General features: G+C 27.2%; 1 non-coding gene across 1 annotated transcript; it reads right to left on the reverse strand.

Moving 5' to 3' along the window:
* Window positions 1-2,162: 2,162 nt before the first annotated feature.
* TRNAY-GUA (transfer RNA tyrosine (anticodon GUA)) lies at window positions 2,163-2,253 on the reverse strand. Its single transcript is given in 2 exon segments — window positions 2,163-2,198; window positions 2,217-2,253. It is a non-coding gene; the product is annotated as a tRNA-Tyr (tRNA).
* Window positions 2,254-7,867: the final 5,614 nt, after the last annotated feature.

The following is a 7,867-nucleotide window of genomic DNA, read 5'->3' on the forward strand; positions in this document are numbered from 1 at the left end:
TTTCACATTTATTCTATTTAATCAGGAAATATGAGTAGTTATCTATTACTCCAACGAAAGCGATGTGGTATTTAAGAATAAAATAAAATCAGTGGACCAGTGCACAGTGGACCAGTCATAAATAATTATTTTGTTTTACAAAAAACAAAATAAATATTTTGTTTTTTGTAAAACAAAATAATTATTTATTTTGTTTTATACACTAACTTTTGCGAGAGTTAGTGTATATCGCTGACATTTGCAAGAAATGATTAAATATTTATGATTTAATCAATTATTAAATTATCATTTAACATGATAAATACTAATTAAGTAATTAAAATTTTGTAACATACCGAACCAAAACTTTTACTTTCCCGTCTAGATAGTACTATAGCAGCCCTATAGCGCTAGAATGGAAAGTATTGCAATCGGTCCAGCTTGGCCATATGTGGTTTTCACCGGATATTGACGTTTGGCACCTAGGAACCTAAAATACCGGATGGAAATTTTCCGGATGTTAATGTTCATATGTACGTGTGTTGGGTGTCGGCCTCTAAACCACCTTATATCGATCCCAGAAATACGGGATCGATTTTGACCGTACTTTGGTCAGATTACTTTTATATATGGGCACGGATGCTATTAAAGTTGTAAAAGGTCAAGGGCATGAGGATGTACAGCAAGATCACCATCAGTATCTCGAGATTTCGCCTGATTAAGGTGATATTTTTCTTAGGCACATTTGTTAATTAAAAAATAACAATAATTGCAAAAAAAGTTTTTGAAAAATCGCACCCATACCCCAAAAAAATGTTGTAGCCGCCTGCTATATTGTGACGTCACAAGTGAGCAGTAAAATTAAATAAATGAGTAATATTTATAGTGTAAAAATTTAATTCGGTCTGGCCGGGTCTCGAACTCGATCACCTGGACAACTCGGTACGTGGTGCGTTAAGCCTCGTGGTCACACTAATCTGTCGACTGTACAAACGACTTTTGTTTTATGTAAATTGTGAAATTACATTAGTTTAGTTAGTGCTACCCGTTGCCGCTAGTACCGCCACACCCGCGCGGTTAAATATGGTATTTAATTTCACACCCGTGCGTTTTAGTTAGAATGTGTGAATTAAATAAACAAACAAAAATATTATATTTAAATAAAATGATAGATATTTTAAATTAAGTTTTGTGTGTAGTAAGTCGTGCAACAGAAATAAACCAAAGTGTAGAATTTTCCCGAAACGCGGTTTTAGCTGCGTGACGGAAAGTCCTATAACTGATATCTGATTTTATTAAAAATAAACTTCAGGATGTTTGAACAATTCTAAGTGACTGGTTTTTTGTTCTCATACAACGACATTTGATATTACCACTGGTATTTTTATTGATTAGGCAGATAGATACGTATTGAGATTATGCTGAAAAAATTAATAAGATTTAAATTTCAAATGAAAGTTATCGTTACCGTCGTGTACAAGAATATATAAAATTTTAAATTACGTAAAACTTTTTCATTTCAAATAGAATGATTTCAAAATATTAAGAATAGTTGATAAACTTTTATGGTTTTTTCAGTTTTAAAATATTCTCTAAACTGTATTTTGAATATTTATTTCGGTATTGAAATTAATTAATTTTATATACTGAAAATTATTTTCAGAATTTTACGGATACCAGATTTCGTATTTTTTTTTTTTTTTTTTTTGCTAATGGTGCTATATTAAGAAACATTAATAATTTACTAAACAATTTCAGGATTACTTCAGTAATCCAATAATTGTCTTAATTGTTAACACGCTGTATAAAAATAGAATCACGGACAGAGTAAGGTTCTGCGGTGAAGCGACCACCATTGTTTAGTTAGGATAGTAGAGTGAGGTTCAAAGTAGGCTACTACTACGTACTATGTCCTTATTCTCCTAACACCTAATCAAACAGAAAGCAACAACACACACGTTTAGAAATAGGAAGTGCTTTTCAGGATCTTAATGCAATTAAGATTGGTTTATTCTCTTAAGAAATTTTTAAGTACAGATTTAATTCTGGGTTAAGAGTAATAAATCAATCTTATCTTATTTTTAAATTATAGAAATAAAATTATCTTGCATTGTTACACTTATAAATTTATTAATTCAACCGAATTTTCATGAAAATGAAAAAAATTAAGGTAAAAAAAAAAATCCTCCGGGCCGGATTTGAACCAGCGACCTATGGATGTCTACTTTTACTTTACACTACAGTCCACCGCTCTACCAACTGAGCTACCAGAGGATGACAGTCAACGTGTTTACAAGTTTTATTTAAACCAAAGGTTTCCGTTGTTCGTTAATACTTTTATAAATATTCTTTGTTAAACAGAATTATTAAAGTGGATAGTTGAAATTTTCTTTCAATAAAAACATATATTAATTTTATTAATACGTTTTTCTTTCATGATAACTTCAGATAGTTTTTAATTTATCGTGTGTACTTATAAAATAATCTAAACAAATAAATCGTTAAAAAAGAAATTATTCCCTTATTTTATAAATTTAAAGAAAATTTTAAGCTCGTTTGTTTTTTATTTATTTTTACCTCTTACAATTATAACCTTTTGTCTTTAGTCATTAACTTAAAACACAAATTCTTTTCATTTACTTTTCAATTATCGTTTTTCATATAATTATTTTAATAAATCCAGTTAAAGAATTTAGTTTTTGAGTGTTTTTACTATAAGCACTTTTTTTTTTAGATTTCCAAATCTAAACTAAATAATTAGTTTGTAAAATTGCTGAACCCTTAATTTAAAAAAAATTCGTAATGTAAAAAGTTTTTAAAATTTCAAATGAATAAACGTTTCTGTAATCTGAGAAATGTATTTGTTTAAGTTTTTAATTATCAATATATAACAACCTGTATTAGTAAAAGTTAAAAAATCACTACATAATGATTGGCTTTAACAATAATTATATACTTTAAAAAATCAACTTAGAACAAAAAAAATAAAAAAATTATTTACAGGAAATTTTAAATCGGATCCTGTCTTCATATTAGTATTTCATGTTGTTATTTTTTTTTCATCATACGAAAAGAGAAGAAAAATTAAATCAATTCAAAAATAATAACATAATATTTAATCAGTATAAAAAGTTGAATTATTAAACGAACTTTTCGGTTGGCTTAATAATATTCTCTTCGAATAGTTTTGTAACAAGTTTTTCTATTTTTGCTTAATATATGGAACGCTTAAACATTTCATTCTTTATCTATTATAGTATAGGCAATAGACAAGACATCTAGTATAGACAATTTATCTATTAATAGACAATAGATTATTGTCTATTACGTATATTTAACATGTATTTTTTTTAAACAAAATTCTAAATTAATAACAGATTTTAATAATAGAAATGTAGTGTCTTACCTTTTTTGCTATCAATATTGTTTTGTTAAGAACAGTTTTATATTACAGAAATTTCTGTGCGAGACTCTTACCGTACGGTTTACAATTTCATTTTAATTTTTTTTGGATATTACTGCGTTTTGTTAGATTATTCTTTTATTTTTTTAATGAATTATTGACTGTTATCTTACGGATTTATTATTCAAATTAATTGCCTTTATAGAACAAACAAATATTTTTATGAACAAACAAATTTTTGAATTTTTCGGTCAATTGTTTTTATTGATAGTCGTCACATCATTCACTTCATACCATATTTTTCCTTTTTTAATAAAACTAGTATAAATGACCTTCACGAATCGAAGATCCGTAATGTAATATTGTAGTTAACTACAACACTTTGTAAGTGTAACTCTCGATTTTTATCGTTTCCGTGGTCACACTTTTTGTATTATTATTATTAAATGGATTGTTTTTATTTCTCCATCAAATAGTTCTAATTATAGATTAAAAATTTTACAATGAAATTCTTTCTATTTATATAACAAATCTTCGTTGCCACATTTGCATCACTTTCCTACTATTTGCGTTTTTTGTGTTTTATTCTCTTGTAAACTAATATTTTTATTTATTTTTTAATGAAGTGATGGGAATTAAAAAATTTGTTTCATTTTCAGTACTTTCATTTACGTAACAGCATTTACTATTAAAACTAACTGTAGTATATTTTTTCTTTTAAATTTTATTATTTCAAGTACATTATCAAGTTTTTGTACGCTACCTAGTACTTATTAAGTAATGCTACTTGACAGCGCGATTCGTAAACCCACCTTTTTGAGGAAAAAGTGAAATATTCGAGTCCCGCGGTTCATCAAATGGAAGAAAAAAAACGTTGTCTAACAAAATTCGAGGTATTTTTTGAAAATATTCTTTATTAAAAATCTAATTGAACTGAAATATAATATTTTCCTGCTTATTTTTTTAAACTTTTTTCCCCATTTTCATTTCACTTTTAGGTTAGGTCATGTTCAGAACTAAAAACATAGTTCGTTGATTTCGCCGTGCCGTCCAGTTCTGCGGAATCTTACCGGCGAAGTTCTAACAAACTTCTTGATTAAAGTATACATTTTTAGATTTTAAATCGTTTATGTTAAATGTTTAAATTTTAAATACTTTCGCATGCGTCGAAGATTTTTATTATTAATTATCTTCAGCCAATTTGTCAATTGTGAAAATATTTTTACAAGAATGAAAACCACTAATCCGAGCAATGCCAGTTGTTGGGATAGTCTAGTAGAATCTATATTTAAATAAAATAAACTTTTAATAATTATTATTCTTTACTTTTAATATCGTGACGTACGTTACACTGCACCCCCTCCTCTTTGGATCAAATTTAGCTAACTAGAAATAGTGTATGTAATATGATTACTCTCTGGCATGATGTAAATTATTATTATTAAAATCAGAGTTAATGTATTTCGTGTTCAATAAATAAACGATTATAGGAGATTGATTATTAACTAAATTTCAGGTCTGTCATACATTTATCTCACTGAATTAATTGAAATATAGAGATATAAAATAATGTATATATATATATATATATAAAACAAATTATAGATTTGCAATGCGGAATTTGGCAAAATTAACGAATCATATTTTCCTATCAAAATTATAAATTAGCTAGAATTATAAAATAACACAACCATTTCCATTCTTTAACTTGTAGTATGAATGCAGGTCTATCGACATACTTGTATAAAAAACTTAAAAGCACAGCATAATAAATAACTATAAAAAAAAATATATAAGTAGGTAAACGAAGAAGAAATTTAGAGAACTTTTACAAAAATATGCCTGGAATGCTTGTATGTTATATCTTAATTTATTTGTGTATCTAAAATTTAAAAAAGGTTGAAATAATTTTCATTTATATATATATATATTTTAATAAATAAATAACGATAGGAAACCCTAAAAGAGCGAACGCAGAAAATGTGGTTTGCGTTTAAATTAACACAAAATCTATACAATAAAAAATCGCTTTCGCATAATGCTAAACTCCGACATTACAACAGTTAATCTTCCGGAAGCGTTGTATGGGACTGAGTGTTTACAAAATTTTTCGCAAAATTACAACAGTTAATCTTCCGGAAGCGTTGTGTGGGACTGAGTGTTTACAAAATTTTTCGCATAAAAACCTTTTTAAAATAAAAAAAAATAAAAAATATTAAGAAACATTTATGAAGCCTATTACCAGGTCGTAATATATAAACTAAAAAGTAAAACGGATATTTATAAAAATACAGCAAAAATAAAAGACACTATCCGGAGAAAAAAACATTACAATTTAATAGGCATTTATACAGAATGAGCGAAAACAGATTTAAAAAAAAAAATTTAACTTTTATAGCAGTAGAATTATTAAAACTAGACGGTTTAAAGAAGTAGAAAACGATCTAAAACTTTAAAAACCTCCAAAGAAACTTGTTTGAATAGAGACCAATTTAGATAATTAATCAAGGAATCTAAGTTTTCAGAGAATAAGAATAAGAGAAATATAGGAAGAAAGTGGACCGAAGAAGAACAACAACAATAACAGAGAGAAAAAAATGAAAAAATATTGGGAAAACAAAAGAAGTTGCTAACTATTATGCAAATGTGATCCTTAGTGGTCCGGACGAACAAATAAAAACCAAAAAAACAACATAAGATATATATATATATATTGATGTATATAATATATATGTGTGTGTGTGTGTAAATAGAAAGATTCATTATAACTGTATAATTGAAGATTTAAAAAACTAAACTATTGAATATTTTACATAATATTTTTTTTTTAAAAACCTTTGAAAATTATAAAATGTTATGGAAAATTCATGATTGATTCAGAAAGAATGTACTAAATTATCAGGACTTGTGAAAATAAAGAAGAAAATTCAAGTAAACATAGTTTCAGAAACCCTTCGTTAATTAAAATCGCCTGGCGAAATATTTCGCCTTGAATTCTGTACCTTCGGTAAAATTAAGCCAGCTTTTAATTTTTAGAACCAGAATTAAGGATAAATTTAGTGGTTTTATTTAAAATTTGATTTTAAAAAATTGAAAATAATCCCACAACTGTATTTTTAGAGTTTTTCAAGAATTCTGGGGTAAAAGACAAAAGATTGGATTTGAAAAACACACACTATTTTATGTTTGGCGTAAAATAAGTTTGTTAAATGAGTAATAACAGATAAAAGTTTAAAACAAAACTTGTAGACAATTTAATTTTAAGTAAAATTTTATCATTATTGTTTATATAGAAACTAAAATAAAAACGTATGAATTTTAAGGTTTATTAAAAGCAAAACATATCAAAATGTGGCAGATTTTAAATAAATATTAAATTACTTAAAATTTTCAATATTACAAAACAAACGAATTAATAGTTTTAGAAAAATAAACAATCACAATTAAAAAATAAAATAAAATAAAACATTTAAGAGACAGCTTTAAAGCTAATAAAAAATTAATTTTGCCTAAATTTATTCAAAAAACTTATTTCAGAAGTTGGCAATATCAGCAGCCGATTCCAACCATTAACTTAATATTCTTCGTGAATCATCTGTATACAAAAAAAAAGTACATATAATGAGAAATTCTTGTCAGCGAAGCTAGCCGGTCAGAGCTCGCTTTGCTCACCAGACCGTCGAGCCAGCTTTTACTAACAGCATTAACTTAGAATAACTGTTTGAGAAAGTGGTAACTGTTTTGGGAAAATAATAAGGTTATCATGAAATAATGGTAACATTTTAACAGCAATGCTACGTTGGAAACATTGAATTGTCCCTCTTTCTCACTTTTTCACTAGAGTATATCGGTTTTCAACGTCGTCTAATAAAGAAAAAGTATAACGTAGTCTGTGGCTGCCTAGCTTTAAATCAGTAATTTCAATTCAATGTTCGACTATGCTAAGTATTCACCATATGAAAATAATAAGTAGTCATTTAATACTTTAAAGAGAAATTCAAGGAAGTAATTACTGCTATAATAGTCGATATATTACTTCGTGTTTGGGCAGGAATTAAATATCGATTAAATATTGCCAGTTCATAACTAATTTATCATTGAAGGATTGGAATTGTTTTATTAAATATATATATATATATATATATATATTAGACGATCAGGGCTCGCTTTCCTTTTAAGAGGCGGAGCCCACTGGCTAGACTATCGGACGAGCAAAGCGAGCCCTGATCGTCTAGCCAGTGGGCCTCGCCTCTTAAACCCCCGACGCGTTCGTTATCCTCATGGGTGTGAGAATATTAAATATTTTACTAGTATTCATTAAAGAAAAAAGAATTAATCCTTTTATTTCATTATTATATTTTTATAGTCAAGGTGACAGAAATATAATGGAGTAAAAGGATTCATTTTTGATTTTTTAATGAATATCTTTAATATTTAACCCCCAAGGAGGCTGAGATCTCGATCTATGGTTTAAAACCTTTCCTG

This window comes from Lycorma delicatula, chromosome 5 (genome assembly GCF_047948215.1).
Source record: "Lycorma delicatula isolate Av1 chromosome 5, ASM4794821v1, whole genome shotgun sequence".
Classification (NCBI taxonomy): Eukaryota; Metazoa; Arthropoda; class Insecta; order Hemiptera; family Fulgoridae; genus Lycorma; species Lycorma delicatula.